We start from the raw sequence: 21,142 nt of genomic DNA on the forward strand, positions 1-21,142 counted from the left end.
GTGGTTATGTCTTATATTAATCTGTTTTTCTGTAAGTTCCGGATGGCATTTACATTTACTGACTAGAAACATACCAAAATAAAGTTCATTTTGTATTTCAGAAGAACGATTAGGCCATCATCATTTCGTTCAATGCAATGAATAGCAGAAGTCAGAAAGGAAATTATTTTTACAAACATGAGCAGAAAATAAATCCGCTAGGCCTTATGATGTTTATAACATTGTAGCTTTTGAATGGTTTTATAGTTAGGTATTGAGGGAAAGGTTTAATAGACATGAAAAAAAAATGCACTTTAAAAATTACAGCATTTAATCCAGAGAGGGCTAATACATTGCTCAAGGGAGAGGCGTTGTAATTATTTTTTATCGCTCCCATTAAAAATAGTCTTTAGCAGGTTGGATGCATTTCACTCAGTGTTTGGAACACCAGGTTAATGTCGGTTATTTTTCTAATGTTTACTTTGTCCTAAGAAATGAGCAGAATGAGCAGAACACATTTTTATTTGCTAAGAGAAGAAAGCATACTGTTTCTGAAATCACCTGTAGGGTGAAGTAAATAAAGAGAGGAAATAGTCTCCGTAATTGTTTAAAATTCATTGAAGATTGCTTTTCCGTACAAAAGAGGGGAAAAGGTTGTGAGAACCACATTCCAGAAAACAAAGATCAATGGGACAATATGATTAATTTGAAGTTCAAGTAAGGAAGGTCTCTCATTTGTCACCCAGTCCAATTTGCAGTAAACCTAAGCGTTTCATCAGAGGGTTGCTGCAAAGCACTTTAGAGCAATCTGCTTTCCTGGAACTGGACCTGGGGCCTTCCTGAGTCCTCCTTGCATGGACAGACTTGCTGTAATTCATCTTCACTGCTTTTCTGTCAACATGAATAGTAAGTGATTTCCTCCCTAGTGCATTATGAAGTTGTCTTATTTAATGTTACTTTCTGGGGACTGCACAGCTTGACCCTCACACGGAAGGTGACCAGATAGAACTGTCCTGTGGGCACGGTGCAATTCTCTACCCTTAAATTATGCAGAGTCGTGAAGCTTTATGCCTAGTTGGTGATTATGACCTGAAAACATACGCAAAGAAAGGGATAAGTGAAGTTTGTTAACTAGATCAGATGTTTTAACTTATTTAAAATGAGCTATTTTAATAAACGTTTTGGTTAAAATTGTTTAATAGAAATGTGAAAGTGTTTTACATCATCAGGGAACATCTTGTAGGTACAAATGAAGACATTTTCAGTAATCGGATGATGTTGATAATTTATTTTTTATCACTAACACTGTGACTATTTATGAATTAGAAATGAAAATTTGAATTTAGATTTAGCATACATCCTCGAGTGTGTCCTGATTGTTTTCACAAATGTTAGCGGGTGAGGTAATGGCACTTCGTGTTTCCACACCCACAGGTCTACCTTTAAAGTGTCTCCGGAAGTGTTAACTTACAGACCCTCATCTTCCTTCTCTCTAAGGTTCTGTTTTAAAATATGTCGCCTTCTGCCTGTGCTATGACTCCAGGACATAAAAGGAGTAGTTAGGAACAGATGATTTTTGATGTGTCATGTTTCCGTGCACACTAGTGCAATTAGTTACATTCCTGAGAGGGTCATTGTATTTATCTCTTATGTTTTGAATGAATCAAGGCACAGTCTTTTCTAACACATTAGGGAATCTATTAGTTCAGCCAGTTTGCTGGCAGATGTTTCCTTTAGAGTGGAAGAAGAACCAATACAGCTAGTTCAATTTACAAAGAAGTTATGTCCTGGGTGAATTCATGACTTTCTCTTTTCTTTCCCATTTTTACAATAACCCTCCTTAGAGAAAGCATCACCTTTATTGTTTGATTTCCTCTTCCTGTGATGTATATTCCTCACTGGAATATTCCGTATAAATAAATAAGTGACGAATGAATGAACGCATGCAATCCTTTGAAGAAATAACGTTCTCTTAGCACAACATAAAGTCCCTAAGGGCAGAATGAGATGACAGTGAGGCAACCTTTTCTTCTAAAACTTCGAGTATTTAAAGTGCTACATGTTGGATGTTGCCGTGTTTTTGTTTGCATAGTCTTGAAAAGAAAGACTTAAAGATGCGAGCTTCATATTTTAACTGTTTTCAACTAAATGCTTTTGTTACATTTGCCATATTACTTAAAATTTTATAGCTGGAAAGTTGTATACATTAAAACCCGGCTTTTAGAAAATGAGCAATAAATCAAAAAGGTGAAGTCACTTTGTGTCTAGTTATTAAAATATATGCACACATATACATAAAGTGCATCTCTTTATATATCAGCATTATAATTTATATGTTGACAATCTATATTAGCATTATAGAACAACCGACCAGGTTTTTTGGGACTCATATCTTTCCGACTAAGTTCACGTGAGAATATTTTTTATTGCTGTACCTGTATCTAAAAGTATATTGTGTGGAGTGATGTACAGAAATAGGGATAATTCAGATGAAAATATGGATGAATTTCAGTCATTAAAGCAACTGGGGACATCAGTGAGATTTTAATTTGAGAGTAATGTGTTCCCCTTCTCACTGAGGCTAGACACTATCTGTTGAGATTATTTGAGATCCCTGTTCTCAGATATATCAAAGACTTGAAGCGGGGTAGGGGAGAGGTGCTCCTAGGTAATCACTATGGCAGGGTTGGACTTTTTTGTATGTTTCCTCTACTCAATAAACTCCTGATGAGAAATAACAGAAAAAGTGACTTTTTTTGCATTTTAATGTTGATATATACAACAAAATATGCTCTATTTTTTTTTTAATAGAAGGAATGGTTCAAATGCATACTACTATTTCTTTCTTTCTTTTTCCTTTTTTTTTTTTTTTTTTTTTTTTCCTGAGGTGGAGTCTTTCTCTTGTCACCTAGGCTGGAGTGCAGTGGCACCATCTCTGCTCACTGCAAGCTCCGCCTCCCGGGCTCAAGTGATTCCCCTGCCTCAGCCTCCTGAGTAACTGGGATTACAGGTGCCCACCACCACGCCTGGCTAATTTTTGTATTTTTAGTAGAGATGGGGTTTCACCATGTTGGCCAGGGTGGTTTCAAACTCCTGACCTCAAATGATCCACCCGCCTTGGGCTCCCAAAGTGCTGGGATTACGGGCGTGAACCACCACACCCGGCTTACATATTACTATTTCTTATGACATCCTAATGGGACTTCAAGTTACTCTTCTTCGCTGAGGTAAGGAAACATTGGGGAAAAAAAGAAAAAAAAAAAAAAAGAAAAACACAAAGGAGGTATTAATAGTTTAAAACATTGGAAAGCTTGGGCACATTTTATTGTCTTATAGTTTTATTTAGAAAGACTTAGTATCTTTCTATAATTTATTTTTAACTTATAAAACATATAAATTCTGTATTTTCTCCTATACCGATGGTTATTGTCCATTTTAATGTGCTATCTTATGGTTTATGCTTTGTTCTAGGAAGACTCTTTAACATTTTAGGGATTTAATTAGACTGGCTCTTAAATTATAGCACCTAATTCAAATATTTAAAACTACTTTGGGGAAGGAAGATATTTTAGCAAACATGGTACTAAAGCATCTAACAGCAGTTTATGGTTTTTTCTTTTTTCTTTTTTAAGTGATATTCTAAAATGCAAATAAAATAAGTAAAATGAGAGGAAAATAAATTTTTTTGTTAGTGATTTTCATAATAAATAAATTTTCCTCTCATTTTAAGCTGTCTCACCAACCACCTATAAATTATTTCAAAATCAAATTATATGGATTATACAGATGATTGCCTTAAAACTTAAATAAAACTGTTCAAATAAAGATTAGTTATAATTTCTAATAGAAATAATGTAGCACTTTGCATTATAAATAACTAGTCAAAACAAATGGATAAATCTATATAAACTTTAATAATTTGCCCTAATTAAAGCTACAAGCTTGGCCTTACAGATAATTTTGAGTTTTGCGTATGTCGTTTTTTTTTTAAGTAAGTCAAAATTATGGGCTTTCAGTTTTGCCTTATGGATATCAGCAAACTGATACTGATTAGTGCAGATTTTGTACAGACTAGTTAAAGCTGCAGAAGCTAAAGTTTGTAAAGAAGGGATTAAAGGGAACCTTCAAAGGTGATACTGAAACAGTTCACTTCAACAAACTGGTACTCCGTACTGATAAATGTGCTGTCTCCTGAGCTAAATCTTGGGCAAAAAACCACAATGATGACATATAGCACATGTGAAGTATATATTCGTGCCTTTTGAAAAACAGAGCACAAAAACTTTGGATTATGTTTTGAAAGCCTTGAGTACTGTGGATAATGACAGTTTCTTGTGCATCTATACAAGCTTTTAAATTCTCGAATTCGTCATCTGTAAACAGAGATCACCACACAAAGCTTGTGGTGAGAATGAAATAAAATAATCTTGGTAAAGCACTGGTGTCTAAAAATTCAGTAAATTATAGCCGTATTGATAATTTTTGTTATTGGATATTATTATAGTATAATTGAAAGTGAATTAAACATATACATATACCAGGGTACTGTGCTGGACATCAGAAGTACTGAGTTAAATATTGCAGAAGAAAGAAGATCTTTATAAATAATCGGAATTCTAGGACAAGAGTGGATCAACTACTTCTTGAGTTATTGTATACAAGTGACCAGCAAGCCTTATCAATTCTAGCTTCAGTTAAAGGGGGCGATTGCTGGGATGGGTCTTGGTACTGAGGCATAAAAGGTTGGAGAAACAATCAGCTGGGACTGTGGTAAAATGGAAGTTGGGGCCTTGGTCCATCATCAACTGGACTTTCCAGTCTTGTGGTCTTGTCTAGATTTCCAAGGGTTTTGTTTTTCAGAGTAGCATCTAGTCCGCTTGACTATTCATATACACACACACGTATGTTCTTATCCATCAAGGTCTGCTCTTTGCTATAACAGATGTTGAATAGATAGGGGTCTTTGAGTGTACTGGTGGCTCAGCTGTGTAGATAATCATTCCTGGATATTCTAGAATCTCTGCCAGCTTCTGTCTCTGCTTTCTCCTTGAGGCAAGGATTAGGAAAGTGGGCTTTTAACCAATACTTTTACAATTTTAAGTCAATTTTGTGAGCCTCGTTGGCACTCAAGTCCACCCCCAGCACACTCTTTGGTGTCTAGTATACAGGAGCTTTGTTTCAGTAATAAATGACATTATTGATATCAGTGAGGTCACTGTTTTCATATGAGAGCCAATCAAAACTAGTTTATTGACTACAATTGTATTTCCACTCATATGGATACACCTCCATGCAACACCTTAAATAATTATATTATTACAACTTGATTTGCCTTTGTTATTGAAAAGAAAAATATCATTGAGAAAATACACACTGCTTTTTAGATACTGAGCAGTTTATAAACATCCAGATTAAAAACATATTTGAAAACTTACCATGTAAACAAAATGCTCTTAGCTTATATGTTTCAGCTGACACGTTTTCCCGGGATATTTTGTCCCAAGCCCTCAAGTATGCTACATATATGAATTCATTTTCTTCTCATAACGGGGGTAGGAGATATTATCACCATTTTACACCAAGGTTTGGGAGTTAGCAATTTGCCCACATTGCACAACCCCTGAGTCTGGTTCTCAAATTTCAGTCCAGAGTTCATGTTCTTCAGTGGCCCTGCCATACTGTCTTATATTGATATGGTGCTTTGACATTACAAAAGTGCAGTTTACATGTCTGATCTCATTTCATCCTTAACATAGTATGTAGCGGCAGATAGAATTTTCAACCCGCTTTACAGGTGAAACAACTCAGTCTCAGAGAGACAAAGTGTTCTAGTAGCAAATGCGAAATGGAGTGGGCCCAAAAGTATTTGGTTTTATTCACTGAGTGGTGTGTGTCACTGGCTGTCTTAGGGCTGAAATAGAAATGGATCAGTGCCTCCCACCACCCCACAACTCACCAGTGCTACCAGTTTCCCACAGCCCTTTGATTTCTGCAGCTGGGTTTCTCTGGTTATTTTGAACGCTCAGTGACCCGGCCGCTTGTCTTTTATATCTTACTGTTGTTAGAATTGTAGAAACAGATTATACATTTAATTTCTTTCTTTCTTTCTTTCTTTCTTTCTTTCTTTCTTTCTTTCTTTCTTTCTTTCTTTCTTTCTTTCTTTCTTTCTGTCTGTCTGTCTGTCTGTCTGTCTGTCTTTCTGTCTTTCTTTCTTCTTTCTTTCTCTCTCTCTCTCTCTGTCTCTCTCTCTCTCTCTCTTTCTCTCTTTCTCTCTTTTGAGACAGAGTCTTTCTCTGTCACCCAGGCTGGAGTGCAGTGGCGGGATCTTGGCTCACTGCAACCTCTGCCTCCTGAGTTCCAGGGCTTCTCCCGCCTCATCCTCCTGAGTAGCTGGGATTACAAGTGCACACCCACCATGCCCGGCTAGTTTTTGTATTTTTAGTAGAGATGAAATTTCACCTTGTTGGCCAGGCTGGTCTCGAACTCCTGACCTCAGGTGATCCACACATCTTGGCCTCCCAAAGCGCTGGGATTTCAGGCGTGAGTCGCCACACTCAGCCTCTATATTTAATTATTTAATTCAACTATTAATACTTTCTGTAATGCTTTATGAAGGAACTTTGATGTTTCTGTTTCGTAATGTTAATGAGACTGACTTTACAGGTATCCTCCATTCCAAGATGGACTACGTTCTAGATTTAATGATGTTCTTGGCTGGCCTTCGAGGTTTTCCCTAACAACAAAGGTCTTCCTGAGGCCAATTCATCATGTGGCTACATTGAATACCTGAATGTTTCTACTTGATGATGACTTCGAATTTGAAAAAAAAAAACCACAAAATTTTTAAGTATAATCAAGATCTACTATATAAGAAGTATGGCCATAAGTTAATGAAAGCAAGCTCATAAGTCTCACGTGAAAGAAGTTTACCATAGTGTTTGCCTTTATATGCTCTTAGTCCTTTCTTTATTAATTTGTTTTTGCTAATTACTGTGTCCTCATAATGATGTTTGTTCCACAGGTAGTGCTGTCTAGTTTGCTTATAGGGGAATGTTGAATCTGTGACCTTAATTGTGGATCACAGTGGAACTCCTATGAAAGTGGATGTCAGTGCTAGCCAGGGGCTGTGTTGTTTATATCACGTAGGCTCGAGTGAATAAATTAGCACATAGTTCTGAAATTCAGAAGCTGATTTTAAGAACATATTGATGAACCAAAGCTGGGTCTCAATATGACTTTGTGGTTACTAGACAAACTCTTTTAATTCCGTAGGGTACAGAGGGCAGCCTATTCCACTGTACAGTGTTAAATAATACTCTGGCTCCGTGTTTGTTAACTCAAACAAAAGATAGATCGAATTGTAAAGCTCACTTGACAAATGGGCACATTTTGCTTTCTTCCTGTATTTTTCTTCTCTTGGCTTTTGTGTCCTGTGTTTTTTCCCAAGCAGTGTTATGCAAATGAACCAATTAATGGTAGATGAAATGGTCTTCCTACCTCGCTGTGTTTGTAACTAGAAGGACAACACCGTAAGTCACGTACCTATTCATGGGTTCTATAGGCCACTGCGAGGGTCTGATTAGCTTGACTGTGGAAGACAATCGCAGAGGCATCTGCTTGGTTAATTTTGAGAGAAAATTTACCAGATGGAGGCTGAAGATTTAAGTGATTAGAAGGTAGTAGATTGGAATACAAATTGGATTAAAAGAAATTAGATTGATATAAATCGAATTGAGTCACAACAGTTTGTGTTGTTCGTACCAAGGGCCAGTGGATTATGGGAGAAGCAGATGCTCCAATGAGATAGGAATTAATGTGGCTTTGACAGTCCATCTGCGAAGGTCTGAATATCGAGTACATCCCTAATCTCTCTCTCCATTTATCAATGCCATAATGTTAATTAGTACTTCATTCATTAAGTTACTTACAGGAGAAAAAAATCTCACCCCTATCCCCTCTCTGCTTGAGAATTTGTTATTCTGCCAAGAACTGGAAAGCTCTCTTGAGCGGAGCTAGCTACAGTTGACTGTAAGGGTAGACCTGTGTCCTTTCCCTCATGCACACAACTGCCTTTGGTATGAATGCAGAAAGCTGGAAAACATTTGCTCGTGTATTTCTCTTCATAAATATATAGTTATTTGGAGGCTTACATTAATGCTGAAGCATCGTTCCACTAAAGAGTGGGTATATTAATCGGATTATATAATTATGTGTATTTTACGTTATGGTTTTTATAAGGTATTCACCGGAGTTGCGTGTTTTGTTTAATGGCTCAAATATTTGACATTAATGTTGAGTGGTATTTTGAGGGGAAAAATGAGAAAAATTTTGTTCTCTTGATTGTGTGTGTTTATACTCATGTGCATGTGTGTTGTGTGTTTGATATCTATGGTCTAGTTTGTTAGGTTATGGAAAATTACAGGTTACTGACACTATCATATTTTGATATACAGTATTTGGCTCTGATTGTTAAAGAAAACAAGTTAAATGAAATAAAATGAAAATAAACACATCATTGTAAATGCTTGTACTTATATTGGGAATTGGATTGTTTACAATCCAAGGGGCATTGCCACAAGAGTCTCATTATTACTTCATTGGCCACAGCAGTGAAATTCAGCAGACGGCAGTTCTGTCTTGGATGCCATCCAGAGGAACTGAGCTAGTGGAGATCCAAAGGTGACCACACCGCTAAGGCAGCTTGAGAGTGTGCACTCTAAGGACAGCCATGAAGAAATGCCCCTGTGTGTTAATAACAATCAGGCAAATACAGCTTCTCTTCTGGAGACGAACGTGATGAGCTGGGCAAAAATGGAACATCAAATCCTGTGATGCAAGAAGCATATCATGAAAGGTTGTGCCAAGTCATTCAGAAATAATCGTGATACAGGCGAACGTGGGCTGCCTGCCAGTGGGTGAGCACGAAGAATTTCTATTTTGGTTATGTTGAAGGGAGGCAGTGGCTTGTGCAAAAGTGTGTTAAGTATTGTAACATTCTTAGCTTATTGCAGAAAATTCTATGAGCAATGAGCTCTTCAGGCAGTGTGCTTCCTGTGGGAATACTATATAGCTATAAATGGAGATACGGATGCAGACACAGATGGCTGTTCCTTATTCAAGCTGACCTGGAATTCTCCTGCATCCTCCCCAGACTCTAGTGCTTGGGTGGTTTTTGTCATCACTCGTAATATTGGCTAAAGAATCTGACGCTTTAAAATTCCTCATATCTTCACTTCAGAAGTAGAAATAACCTGCCCTCCGGGAACCAGGACTGAAACTGAGGTCTGAGGCATCCAGATTCTGTGCACACCAACTGCGGAGGCCCTATATTTAAAAACAATGTGTAGCTGATGTTTCTAATTGTATACAAACTGATGTAACTTGGTCATAATCAGAGACTGTTTTAAGCTATATTCCAACAAAATTTAAAAAGGAGAGGGAAAAACGCTCACAGATTAGCCTGCAAAGTATAAAGTATAAAGCTGAATTACTTCTTGTAGTAAAGAAATATTACTAAAATTTGTTATTGCTATTGTGATGGTGATTAAATGCCACCTAAAAATAATGTAGTATTCAGAGGTCACTCCTTGTTCCTGTTTTGACACTTCAGTTTTCAGTCTAATTGTCAATTGTCTAATTGGTGGTGGTTGTCTTCATTAAGAAACATCAGTACATCAAGGTGGTGCTGATCGAGCCTGGCAAAGTCATAGATTGTGCTCTTATCCCTGCCTGTGTTTCTGTGACTGATCATTGGGTATTTAATACCTTTTTTAGCTCCTGTGAGGATAATTAAAGAAATTAGTTGGTTGTAAACTAATGATAACAGAGATACAACTTCCCGATTTTCTGATTCTCGATGGACTTTAGCCTGTTGATATATTTCTCCTGTGAAATATATCAGCAGATATATTAATTAACATATATATACACACATATATATTCAATTTCTTTCAGTGTTTAGGTGCATTTGATTCAAATGCTACATAGTAACATGTATGTATATATACACACATAGTGTATTGTATGTACACTCTAGTACGTGCAAATGTACTTGTGACAAGTGAATGTATATGCATGCTGCTACACTTAAAACATTTTTTGTTTTGGCTAATGTTACAAGGAATGTCCAGAGATTGAATTGAGGACCCTATTTAATAGGAAATTCTTTAAAAATTTTATACAGTATTTAAATGTACTCACACCAAATGGAAAAAAAATCAGCCAGATTATATCAATGCCTCCATCATCACTGCGGGATTCATATCTGAACAGTTGGCCCATGGACCTGATTTCAACATGGGCAGTTTAGATAAATATGTCAGGCACAAGCTACCGCGATGAAATAGAGAACTCTGCATCTCATTTTTCCCCCTGCAGTCAGTGTCGTTTTTCAAATTTTCAGTGAACTCAAAAAATGAGAAATACAGCCCAGTTCCAGTGTAGTAAGTGATGTTCTGGTACCTGTGACCGCCATCAGCGTCACAAAGACCTCGTGGCAGCCTGAGTAAATTCTGTCCAAATAAACGCTGAACCCCAGCTTGGAGGTTCAGAGTTTTATACTTCATCGTAAGACTCATGAGGCAACTTGAGTAATTCTGGATGCATAAGATGGACTTAGGGAAGTCCAGTTTATAAGTCAATTTGATGAATAAGTAGATCTTCTGGCCAAGGGAGTATGAAAATTTAGAAAACCCCATAGAAGTTTGAGATTTGCCTGGCCAACCTACTTTGTGTTTGTTTAAAGAAAAGCAATGACTAACTGTTCCAAAATCCGTATGCATTTTTTCTAGGAATGGAGTGGTGAGGAAAGGGGAAGAACATACCTGGAGGGGAGAAGCGATGAGGCATTTAGAATAATGATAGTCTGAAATTATGTCGAGAGACAGATGGCGACTGTGGAACTGAGAGGCAGTCAGTTCCAGACACAAACCTGGAGAAAGAAGGAAGAATCCACAGAAATGTAGCCTAAGTGGTTATGATAGAAATGGAAGATTTAAACCCCACAACTGGGATTCTGAGCATTAGGGACCTGAAGAAAGATGGAGTTGATGTCAGGAAGGAGAGATGATGAAATATGGGACAAGGAGAGAGGTGAGGGTTCATGCTGAGACAGAGGGACCTTGAGTTGATGACTGAGTATTCAGGTGGGCACCCGAACAAAGCCTAGAGCTCTCCTTGGCTGGAGATATTAAACTCATGTTTGGCTGTTGTTGGCAGAGAGAGGATACCTGAACCCTGTGAGAGGGAATGAGTTCTCTATGGAATGAGTGGATTATCTCCATTGAAGAGAAGACACCTAAGGCACACATACCTTGGCAGGTGTTTTGAGTCAGAAATTACTAGACAATTTAAACTTCTAGTTCACTAGTTTACATAAAACTCAAATATATTTTTCTGCTATTTAAAATGGAAATTCATAACAAAAGTAACCAGTAATAATGTTCTTTTTTTAAAAAAAATTCAACAGCCGTGAACGCATCACTAAAAATACTGAAATTCAGTTATTATTGCCTCATTTGAAAGTGGGAAAGGATTAGGCAAACATCATTACAGTTTTTTAAAATTTGCATACTTTTCATTTTCTTCCAGATTTTCAGTTGCTGGTTGTTTATAAAATCTAACTGATCAGAGTTTGATATACTGAATATTTGATGGTAAGGGCAACTTCCTACATTTTAAAAATAGCACCCTGTTCGAAGCTATTGTTATTCTTGTGTTTCACAAACCTTATCACTTTACATTTTTATACCTCTGCCTGTCAGCATTTTTCTTTCCTTTTAGCATAATCCAGTATAATTCTGTGTTCCACTCTTGTGCTTCATGACAAGAAAGCACTGCATTTTGAGAGTGGCTGGATGGAGGTTAATTCCATGTCCACATGGTAATAACCTGGGGACACCCGGGGATGATCACTTTCATTTGATCCCTCCTCTGATAAGGCTTCAAAGCAAATGGGCTGAGTGGAAAACAACATTATTCCGTAACTTTTCTAGAAGCTGCAGATGTTTTTTGAGAGACTCACGGAATTGAGACTCATATATTTTAGTGAAACATAATTCAAGCAGAAAAAAGATCGTTTAAAAACGTTTATAGCACTAACATTTGCTGCTTTTCTCCATTCAGCAGAAAAATAAGCTCTTTTTTTCTCTGTGCACACAGAATCTTTTAACTGAAAACTACACTCAGTATTTGTGTTGCAGCAGTGATGTTATCTGCTGGTCATTTTGCTCTGAAACAGAAGACCTCTCCTGAAAGGAAATTTAAAGTTTTATTAAATCACTCACTAAAAAGGCATCAATAGATATCATAAATAGACAAAAGTGAAGAGAAAGTAGATCCCCAAATGAAAAGTATCCTGATCATTAAAGTAACTTATATTCTTTATCTACTAAAATAACTCAAATTTGCAAAATTCTTAAATGTATGTAAAACCCACTGTGCATAGCCTTACTGCAGTTGTCACCTCAAAATTGTTATGATTTCCCAAATAAAACTGGAGAAAATGTTGTTATTAAAGATGTAAATTTATATTTATTTATTATTTTAATGCAGCAAAATACTCCAACATTTTCTATAGGATTCTGCAATTTTGTAATCAGAACTTATTCCAAACTTTAGAGCTATTTGCAACTGATAGAACATAGCCCCATTTTCAAGCTATTCTATGTCACAAATCTTAGGTGTTTTTGGTGGAGTAAACACTTAACAATTTAGGTGTTTATCCTCCAAATACCCCTAAAGAAATATGATGCTGTCACTTCTGTTCAGTTTGGTCAACTGTGAAAATCCATTCATTCTGAGTATGGTACAAAGACAAAGCCATAAACCCGAGTTGTATTTAGATATCTTTATAAGCCTCCTTTGTTCCCAAGATACAAACTTCAGGAAAGAATTCCAAAAGCCATTGTACACTATAAAGTAAATCAACTAGATTATGGCCATTTCCACCATCCAAGAGGAAATCTTTCTTTTCATCTTTGGGATCACTATAGTCACTTTTGACTTTGGCCTTTTATTTAAAGATACACAATTTCATAAAGGTGTCATTTAGAAATTTCTAGGAAAAGTATATTGCTTTAAAAGGATGAGAATGATTTTGTTTTGACCATCTCTTGAAACTACTGGTAAAAGTCAGTTTCAGATAATATTCGGATAATATTCCCATTCCTGCCATGTCACTTAAGTCATGTTATTGTGCCCTCAATAAAGTTTATTTAATATCCCTTAATTGTCTCTAAACTTATAGTGGAAAAGCAACCAAAAAAAAAAAAAAATAGATGCTTCCTATGCATTAATCATGGAGTCATTCCAAGATTTTTATAATGAAAAATAAAGTATTGGTATATATTTCAGTAAAATAGTTTAGAGGGACACAGAGTTATTAGGCATCAATATTTGCTTTAAAAAGGCCATATCTTATAGAATTGTGGTTCATTGTTTTTAAGGGGATTAGAGACTTCTTTGAGTATAGAGATAGAGGTTATACTAATAAAAGAGTTATACCTTATAATAATGCTTACACTAGTAGGGAACAGTTATTGAGTGCTTGCTGTGTACTCAGCACATGGAAAAATCACATTCAATCTTCTCAGCAATGTTATTTGGCTGATACTGCTATGTTTTATAGATAAGGAAACAAGATGCAGAGAAGGTAAGACATTTGCCTGAGTTCATTTACACTTCTTTTCAGCATTGGAACAAGAGAAATTTCAAGTCAGTCCTCCTACTGACATCTGATTTATATTAACTACCAAAAATATTCTTTATTGTTTCTTAAAAAGGAACATGCACATATCTGCACAAAATTTCGCATCCAGTGCCTGCAGTGCCATCCCTTACCTCCATTCCACATAAACCAGTCCATGGTTTATGAATCATATTTTTAAAATAATGGAGTAATGCAATGAGATTTGCATCTTAGGCCAAATTCTGTAGTAGATGAATATTGATTAGAAATAAACAAGTGTAAAATCAGTCATTGTGTGCGTCCGTTGGACACGCTGCAACTAATGCATGTGGCTCATGAAAGCTATAATTTTTTGGGTCGTGATTTAGCCATTATTCCTTTAAGAAACTATTGGATTGTAATCTTATTTTCCATCTGTCTTTTAAAAATCCTTTATATACTTATGTAGCAAAAGAAGTTTGTCTGAAATTTCAAGTAGGATCATTGAATCTCAATTTAACTTTATTATGAAATATTTTGGGGTACAGGAAAGTTTATCAAGAGTTCCAGACAAATGTATTAACTAAGTATTTAACAAAGCTTAGCACACACATGTGTAAAATGTCATTGCTGGTGGGAATGGTGTTTTTTAGACATTGACACTGGGTGCTTTGGCATCTTCAGTTCCTAAGATTAATGCTACTGCCACAGAATTTTCAGAATATAGAAATGGAAGGAAATATAATAGAACGCCAAAGTGATGCCACTCCGTTCAGAGTTTGGTTACGTAGAATCCCCTTTTCTGGAGACCAACCCATAGTCTTCATTAAATAAATGCCAATGGTTTTTAGAAAATTAAACATTATCAGACAATTTAATGAGTTTTGAGATTGTTTCATTGCATCACCTTTTGTAAAGTCAAATGCAATTTCAAACTACATCCAAATATTATAAATATGATAATAAGAAGCCAGACTTTAAAGCTATCTTCCTGGAATAGGGATTGTTTTTGTCATTGTAAGGTAAATTTGCATAAGCCATGAAAACCTCCGATTGGGCAGTAAATCACACTTTAAAAAATACCTTCAACCATGTAAGATGTACCAAATTGATTTGAAACAGTATTGGATGACTATCCAGGTTAATACATTGGCTCCTCGCTGAATTGTTGGAAATGAATTTATAAAGTAGAAGAGTAATTTGTTATTTCTTGGGAGGAAAATCACCCCTAACAGTTTTCTGGAAACTTTCAGATTAGGGGTTTCAAAATTTATCTTCAATATTATATATACATGTATATATATGTACACACACACGTATATATACATGTGTGTATATATGTGTATATTTTTTAAAAAATGTACCTTGTGTTCATAAATTTAAATTGCTACTCATTATGCTTTCTTTTAGATATGTCTGTTAAGATATCATTAATGTGACAGCCATAAAGAGTGTGATCATGCTACGGAACAATGAGACTGTAGCAATTTACTCTTCCACTGACGTCCATTTGGGGATAAATAGTACAAAAAACCAGTTTAGGTAATTGCTTAAGGTGATATAACTAACCGTATATTGGTCCAGATACAAAGCCAAACCAAAAACAACTGAAATCTAGTGCTTGGGATTTTCTAATAATATTGTAGACTTCCAAAATTTGGGTAAGAAGAAGAGGTGATAGAGAAGAAAAAGTCATCCCGAAAACAGAGCTTGTACCCACAGCTAAGACAACTATATCCTTCTAGTTTCAGTTTTGGGAAAGAAACTTCAGTTCTTTAGTACTCTTTTTCCTCCTCATCTATAAAATAAATATGTCCACACACTGGGATCTGTTGGGAGCAGCATGGGGAGTGATAGCATCAGAATAAATAGCTAATGCTTACGGGGTTAATACCTAGGTGATGGATTGACAGGTGCAGCACATCACTATGGCACATGTTTACCTATGTAACAAACGTGTACATCCTGCATATGTATCCCAGAACTTAAAATGTAAAAAATAAAGATATGTCACTATTCTATATATATGTATATCTATACATATACTCACACGTGTGTGTATGTGTATATGTGAATATATACATATGTATTCATCATGGAGTCATAGGAATGTTGTATATATATGTGTGTATGTATATACACACACATATATATGTAGACAGACACATAAATAAGAATGTATGTGTGTGTGTTTATATATGTATATTCTTATTTGTCTACCTTTGGTTTGGTTGTCTTCAGCTTCTGACTCTTATTTACACCACCAAGCCTGCACTCCCCGTGGGTGCTGATGCTCTATCTGTCACTGGAGCCCACTTGGCTCAGACAGTCAGTGACTCAATTTTGATGTGGGCAGCCAGAAAATTGAATAGCACTTTTAAAATGTGGTTACGACTTAGCTGATAAAGGCACTGAATAACATGCAGTAGTGGAGGGAAAATAACAGGGAAAAAGTATTCTAATTTTCATATTTTTAGCAATTTCTGTTAGTGGTAGATAAGTAAAGACCTGAAATACAATTGTGAAATTCAAGTTTGAAAGTTTTATGAATCTTTATTACTTACCTTCACCTGAAAGATCAACTCATTCACCCTAAATAAGGAAGGAAATTTTAAAGATCTTTGCTGAATGCTGAAGGTTTTATTTTACATAATTAATGACATCTATTTATTTTTTATATTTTATTTTATTTTAAGTTCTGGGATACATATGCAGGATGTACACGTTTGTTACATAAGTAAACATGTGCCATGGTGATTTGCTGCACCTGTCAATCCATCACCTAGGTATTAACCCCGTGAGCATTAGTTATTTATTCTGATGCTATCACTCCCCATGCTGCTCCCGACAGATCCTAGTGTGTGGACATATTTATTTTTAAGAAAACTATCCAATATAGCCAGTTAGTCTTTGGTTAAAAAGATTTGTAGAGCCATGCATTTACTGACAATATGGATAAATTTTAAAGAAATTTAGGAATAAATTCCTAAGCTATGTTTTCAGTCTTCTAAATCATTGTTAACTTTTGGAGGGTTTTCTAAGAATTCATGTGATATCCATTGCTTTTGACAGCAGATACAAGACCTACAAAGGCCAACTTTTGTAATCTATATGTTTATCAAAAGTATGAACAGTAAGCTAAAGTATGTATTTTTAAAAAAGTATGCCTTGTGTTCATAAATTTAAATTGCCACTCATTATGCTTTCTTTTAGATATGTCTGTTAAGATATCATTAATGTGACAGCCATAAAGAGTGTGACCATGCTACGGAACAATGAGACTAGCAATTTACTCTTCCACTGACCTCCATTTGGGGATAAATAGTACAAAAAACCAGTTTAGGTAATTGCTTAAGGTGATATAACTAAAACTAACCGTATATTGGTCCAGATACAAAGCCAAACCAAAACAACTGAAATCTAGTGCTTGGGATTTTCTAATAATATTTTAGACTTCCAAAATTTGGGTAAGAAGAAGAGGTGATAGAGAAGAAAACGTCATCCTGAAAACAGAGCTTGTACCCACAGCTAAGACAACTATACCCTTCTAGTTTCAGTTTTGGGAAAGAAACTTCAGTTCTTTAGTACTCTATTTTTCCTCCTCATCTATAAAATAAGGGTTTGTAAAAGGACCTCTGATAGCTTAATCTCCTGTTTACTGGATCTGGAAAGCGAGCACAGAGATGTTGCAGGGGTGCTATTTTGTACAACTGGAAACTTTCAGAATCAAGACTGCCTGTTGAGTTTGACAAACCTCTTTTATCCTTGTCAATTCCCTTTCACACTATAAGCCCTGTAGTTTTAGGACACTGAAAAGTTATTTTTAAATTTTCTAAAAAATAAGTAGTATTTCCAGGTCCCAATTTTGATTTTGTTTCAAATTTAGACTTATTAACATAGCACTGCTGTACTTCCAGAAGGAATAATAATCTTAAAAGTTTATTTAGACCAATGGCAAATTAGGAAATCTCCTGAGAGAGTTTTAGTAAAGTTCAAGTGGATAAAATGGCCTTCATGTTTTCCAAACATTGACCTTCTCACCATATCCTATCACATCACTGGACCTCTAGAAAAAAAAAAAAAGTTATCTCATAATACTTTTCTATTCCCTCCTCCTAAGCAAAGTAAGCTGGAATTTAATCATCATGAAGAATTCAAGGATGGAAAAGTTGTTATGGACAGACTTGATGGATTGATGGAGTGATTCATTAACTCCATTTCATTGCAGATTACCTTAGCTCACTAATCAATGTACATAGCATTTGCAGTGGCACTGAGTTATGTTTCTTTCAGTGAAGGAAATTTTGAATTGGATATATTTTTGACTAAGGATAAATAGTAACAACTCTAATTCTTTGGAAATCTAGTGTAAAGCTATCAGCCTGGCCCAGCTAAAATGTATCAAGCAATAAGACATTAATGTAGGAATCATCCTCAGCAAAGAAAAATTATTATCAATGGGATTATAGAGTTTTGTGGGCTAAATTTTGGAAGTAAATTTTGGAGTTGGAGTATTTATCATGTTTTGCAGGAGGAGAAAAAATATTACACTGAATTCTTACTACCCATCCTGGTGATCCATATATATGATTCTTCTAAACCACCCTTTTTTGTTTGTTTGTTTGTTTGTTTTGATACGGAATCTCCCTCTGTGGCCCAGGCTGGAGTGAGCGGCGCCATCTTGGCTCCCTGCAAGCTCCGCCCCCGGGTTCCTGCCATTCTCCTGCCTCAGCCTCCCGAGGAGCTGGGACCACAGTCGCCGCCACCGCGCCCGGCTAATGTTTTGTATTTTTAGTAGAGACGGGGTTTCACCGTGTTAGCCAGGACGGTCTCCATCTCCTGACCTCGTGATCTGCCCGACTCGGCCTCCCAAAGTGCTGGGATTCCAGGCGTGAGCCACCGCGCCCGGCCTAAACCACTCTTTATAGCATTGATGTCCGATCTACCTGTTACAAATGAGGCATGAATGCGAACTGATCAGTAACCTGTGTTCTTTATTTGTACCACGCTGCCTCCTTCCTACTGTGATATGTCAGGCAGCCTTCACCTTTTCATGTCGTGCTTCTGTATCTCTCCTATCAGCAGGTGGCTCTGATCACATTCAGAATTGAAGTAATCCTGGAGAATCTTCCTAGGTTAATTTTATTTACATCATTTTGGGGAACACTATTTTGTTAAAACAGACATAGTTATGGCTAGAACATACTGTTACATACATTTTTAAGAGAGAAAAATGAACACGATAGAAATTTTGCTGGAGGAAGTATATTTCACACCCTGTCCCTAATTTACTGAGAACTTCTGCCCTCAGAAAAATTTAGAACAGTTTGAAATACATTGCTTGACTTGCGGAGGGACTAATAGTTGATAGGGCTATCCAGTTTGTAAAAGAAAAATAAAACTTGGTTCAACGAAATACTATACTCCAACTCAATGAGGCAGAAGTATTTACTTTGTAACTCGTGAAATGAAATCAACAAGTATTCTAGAGGCATTTCCCTCCTTTGTTACAGTATGTGATTGAAATCTCTTCCTGAAAGCAAATGTTCTCTGGCGCTCACTGCAAATGAGCAGTTACTGACTAAAGAAAACTAAACTATATTGATGAGTTATAATTTATACTTCACCTTCAAAAATTTGAAGTGCTAATATACCACTCAACTTTTTAAAATATCAAATATTTCATCAAAAATCATTACAAAATCATTGTTTGAGAGTCTCTGAGAAGCAAAAATAATCCATTATGCAAATTAAGCTGCTTAGAACATTATTCACAGATGCATGTGCATCTGGCTGGCTCACTTGATGACGCTGTGGAACGCTACATCTAGCCAGGTCTAAGGGCGTGATCTTCCCGTGAGCATGGAAAAGATGCAGCGTCTTGGAATCTTTCACTGGTAATTTCTGATGCACTGTGTTCACTCTGGAGACTAAGAATCTGGTGGCCGGGTCAGGTGGCTCATGCCTGTAATCCCAGCACTTCTGGAGGCCAAAGCAGGAGGCTCGCTTGAGGCCAGGAGTTCGAGACCAGCCTGGCCAATATGACGAAAACCCATCTCTACTAATAATACAAAAAATTAGCCAGGTGTGGTGGTGCGTGCCTGTAGTTCCAGCTGCACGGGAGTCTGAGGCACGAGAATCGCTTCAACCTGGGAGGCGGAGTTTGCAGTGAGCCGAGATTATGCCACCGCCCTTCAGCCTGAGCCACAGAGCAAGTCTCTGTAAAAAAAAAAAAAAAAAAAAAAAAAAAAATCTGTATTTTAAATAAATATCAAATATCTTAGTGCTCACTTTGGCAACACATATACCAAAATTGGAGCAATACAGAGAAGGTTAGCATGCCCTGGGCCAGGATGACATGCAAATTCATGAAGCATTAGAAAAAAAAAAAATCCCAGATGATTCTGATGCAGGCAGTCTGAGAATCAGGCTTTGAAAAACAAGGAAAATGTTTTCTGCTGAAATTATGACTAGCAACATTCATGTGATGCATTTTATTGAAATCAGCCTTGGCCGGGCCTGGTGGCTCACACCTGTAATCCTAGCACTTTGGGAGGCCGAGGCAGGTGAATCACAAGGTCAGGAGTTCCAGACCAGTCTGGCCAACATGGTGAAACCCCGTCTCTACTAAAAATACAAAAAAGTTAGCTGGGCGTGGTGGTGGGCACCTGTAATCCCAGCTACTTGGGAGACTGAGGCAGGAGAATCACTTGAACCTGGGAGGTGGAGGTTGCAGTGAGCCAAGATTGCGCCACTGCACTCCAGCCCGGGTGACAGTGTGAGACTCTGCCTCAAAAAAAAAAAGAAAGAAAGAAAGAAAGAAAGAAATCAGCTTTAAAAGAGGGCTTTGGAATTAGCCTAGGTGCCATGTCCATTCTTTACTTGGTTCTCCATTCGTTTCTAAAGAAGCCTGGCGCATTTTGGATGAAAGGTCATGAGTTCTAATTCTGCTTCTCTTATCTATTCAATTATGGACAATTTACATGACAATTTCACAACTTATTTTCTTGGACAGTAAAAATAAACATTTGGATGTTCATCTTTAGGACCTCTGACCAATTTTAATTATCTTTATCATTAGAAAGAGGGAATATATATATATCTATATATACACACACACACATACACATTTACACAGAGAGAGATAATTGAATACATTATTTTAATTAAAACTTGACTGATTGCCCAATTAATAATTGAGATACAAAAAGATGCCAGACATGATATCAGCCACAAGCGAAATTAGAATTGTAGATAGTTATTTTCATACATCACTTAGCATATCTGTTAAAATAGGAGTCTTGAATAATTTCTCATTATATGGGCAATATTAACATTGCTGTCAAACTAATTTTCATTTGAAATCTGTAGAAGAGATATTTATACATTTATAAATTTATTTTTAAAATCTAAATTAAAAATGAACTTTGTAATGGAAAATGATAATCAAGTACTCTTGAGCACGGTGGGCAAAAACCTTAGTAAATATTTTAAGCT

The 21,142-nt window shown here is 36.4% G+C and overlaps 1 protein-coding gene and 1 non-coding gene across 11 annotated transcripts in view; both read left to right on the forward strand.

Annotated features, from left to right (window-relative positions):
- ROBO2 (roundabout guidance receptor 2) overlaps positions 1-21,142 on the forward strand; it is a 1,759,746-nt gene that overhangs the window by 1,191,767 nt on the left and 546,837 nt on the right. The window lies entirely within an intron of this gene.
- Positions 19,929-20,033, forward strand: LOC119626006 (U6 spliceosomal RNA). The gene has a single exon (XR_005242217.1). It is a non-coding gene; the product is annotated as a U6 spliceosomal RNA (small nuclear RNA).

The sequence above is a fragment of the Chlorocebus sabaeus genome, chromosome 22, assembly GCF_047675955.1.
Source record: "Chlorocebus sabaeus isolate Y175 chromosome 22, mChlSab1.0.hap1, whole genome shotgun sequence".
Lineage (NCBI taxonomy): Eukaryota > Metazoa > Chordata > Mammalia > Primates > Cercopithecidae > Chlorocebus > Chlorocebus sabaeus.